Genomic DNA, 3,351 nt, shown 5'->3' with positions numbered 1-3,351 from the left:
GGAAGAATACACTCAGTATTTCTCAAGCAGAAAGAACTAAAGAAAAAATTTAAGCCTCAAGTTGCAATATTTAAGGAATGACTCTATGGGTAAAATATTGAATGATGCAGGAAGCATCAGAAGAAGATGGAGGAATGAGCAGTGTCACTGTATGAAAAAGAATTGTTTGATATTCACCCATTTCGGGAGGTAGTATATGATCAAGAACCTATGGTATTGAAGGAAGAAGTCCAAGCTACACTGAAGCAATTGGCAAAAGACAAGGTTCCAGGAATTGACATAATACCCATTCAGATGTTTCAACAAATGGATACAAAACTGGAAGTGCTCACTTGTTTATGCCAAGAAATTTGGAAGACAACTACCTGGCCAAATGACTGGAAGAGATCAATATTTGTTCCCATTCCAAAGAAAGATGGAAAATAGAATGTGGAATTATTGAACATTATCATCACATGCAAGTAAAATTATGCTGAAAATAATTCAAAAATGGTTGCAGCAGTAAATCAACAGGGAACTGCCAGAAATTCAAGCCAGATTACGAAGAGGACATAAAATGAGGGATACCATTGCTGATGTCAGATGGATCTTGTCTGAAAACAAAGAATACAAGAAAGATGTTTACCTGTGTTTTATTGACTAATCAAAAGCATTTGACTGTGCATCATAACAAATTATGGATAACATTCAAAGAGTGGGAATGCCAGAACACTTAATTGTGCTCATGTGGAACCTGTACACAGAAAATGAGGTGGCCATTCAAACAGAGAAAGGTAATACTGCATGGTTTAAAATCAGGGAAAGTGTACATGAGGGCTGTATCATTTTCCCACACTTATTCAATCTGTGTACTGAGCAAATAATCTGAAAAACTGGATTATATGAAGAAGAATGCAGAATTCTTCTTAAGAATTGGAAGAAGACATATTAATAACCTGCAGTATGCAGATGACACAACCCTGCTTGTTGAAACATTTACTGATGAAGATCAACAATATAGCTTTCAGTATGTATTACACTTCAACATGGAGAACATGAAACTCCTCAGAACTTGACCAATAAGTGACATCATGATAAATGGAGAAAAGACTGAAGTTGTCAAGAATTTCATTGCACTTGGATCCACAATCAACACCCATGGAAGTAACAATCAAGAAGTCAAACAACATATTACTTTGGGCAAATCTGCTGCAAAGATTTTTTAAAGTGTTAAAAAAGTAAAGATGCCACTTGAGGACTAAAGTGTGCCTGACCCAAGCCATGGTCTTTCAGCACATGCATGTGAGAGCTGAACAATGAATAAGGAAGACTTCAGAAGAATTGATGCATTTGAACTGTGGTATTGGCAAAGACTTCATATTACTTGGTTCCACAATCAACACCAATGGAAGCAGCAGCCAAGAAATCAGATGATATATTTCACTGGGAAAGTCTGCTGCAAAAGACCTCTTTAAAGTGCTAAAGGGGAGCTCTGGTAGCATAGTGGCTAAGACACTTGCCTGCTAACCAGACGGCTGGTGGTTCAAACCCACCAGCCACTCCTCGGAAGGAAGGTTGGGCAATCCTACTTCCGTAGTGATACTGCCTCGGAAACCCAAGGAGGGGTCGCTATGAGTCGGGGCCGACTCGACGGCACATAACAACAACAACAACAACAAAGTGCTAAAGAGCAAAGATGTCTCTTTGAAGACTAAGGTGGGCCTAACCCAAGTCATGATATTATCAGTCACCTCATATGCATGTGAAAGGTGGACAATGAATAAGAAAGACCAAAGAAGAGTTGATGTTTTTGAGTTGTGCTGTTGGCACAGAATACTGAAAGTACTATGGACTACTAGAAGAATGAACAAATCTGCCTTGGAGAAAGTACTTACTGCTGGAATGCCCCTTAGAAGTGAGGTTGGCCAGACTTTGCCTCTGGTACTTTGGCCATGTATCAGGAGGGACTAGTCCCTGGAGAAGTACATCATGCTTGGTAAAGTAGATGTTCATCAAAAAAGAGAATGACCCTCTATGGAATGGTTTATGACAGTGGCTGCAACAATGAGCTCAAGCATAACAAAGATTGTGAGGATGGTGCAGGACCCAGCAGTATTTTGTTTTGTTGGACACGAGGTTGCTAGTAACTCAAAACCTACTTGACAGCACCTAGTAACAACAATTATTTTATAGCTGCTTAGTTATTGGCACTGTGGTATGAATTGTTTCTTTCGTTATTCACAATCAATCTTGTTAATGTGGTACTTTGAGGTGCAAGAAAAAACTGAGGCAAAAGAGAAAGAGAGAAAGAGCAAAGAAAAGAAGGAAGGGGGGAGGAACAGAAAGAAAGGGAGGAGAAAGGAAAAGAGAAACTAAGGCTCAGACAAGTGAAGGAGCTAGCCCAAGGGATCTTAGTAATAATAAGTACAGAGCACAGATTTGAATGCAGACAGCCTGACTCCAAAACCTGCACTCTTAACCCAGACGCTGGATTGGGGATCAGAGAAAAATAAATCACAAATCTTGCCTTGGAATTGCTCACAGTCTAGTAAGAGAGAGAGAGACTCCTAAGCAAATAATTCCAATGCAGTGATAGGAGCTATAATGCAGGTATAATAGAGTTAAGGAGACACAGGAAGAAATGACTAAGTACCTGACTGCGGGTGGGATGGGAGTCATCAAAATGCAGACATACTCATTTATGTTTATGTAATTCATTGCTTTCTCTTGGCCTGGTTACCCACACAAATCTGCAGTTTCTTCCAAAGCTTCTTTCCGGTGGATTTCCCCTGTCTGTCTTTGCAGGTTGTGGTTTGTCAGCCTCATTCTGCACGCAATTTGCAGTTCTGCACAGGGGGCAAATAAACTCTTTAGAACTAAGTTGAAGAAGGGGAAACACACACACACACGCACAAAAAAAAAACAGCAACCCACTTTAACCACCCTCAAAAAAAATATAAGGAATCAGTCAGGTGAACTACAATGAGATGACAACACCATGTTAAAGTGGAAGGGAAAGAGAGAAAGGCAACCCACCTGATAAAAGCCAAAGCTGTCCAATCTGTGAAAGTGGCTGGAAGCACCTGTCACTTGCACAGAACAACTTTATTCCGTGAAGGTCCTCACCACTTAGCATAATTTGATGTCTTAACTTGGCTCTATGTATGAACTTCACAAAGTTCATGAATTCTTCAAAATTGTATGCAAATTTTAGCACCTGTTGTGCACTTTCTAGAGGTCCCAAAGAATTCTTCAGAATTTCAAAACAGTATGTGTTGTCCATGCAGGCTAAAAGTGATTCTCTTTATGCTTTCAAAATAATTCCTCCCGTAGATGTAAGTTACAGCCTGAGGTAGAATGACTGCTGGCAAA

The sequence above is a fragment of the Orycteropus afer genome, unplaced genomic scaffold, assembly GCF_000298275.1.
Source record: "Orycteropus afer afer isolate SDZICR_OR568_19922 unplaced genomic scaffold, OryAfe1.0 scaffold00056, whole genome shotgun sequence".
NCBI classification, from domain to species: domain Eukaryota; kingdom Metazoa; phylum Chordata; class Mammalia; order Tubulidentata; family Orycteropodidae; genus Orycteropus; species Orycteropus afer.
The sequence above is the reverse complement of the archived record's forward strand: the minus strand, read 5'-3'. Positions refer to the sequence as shown.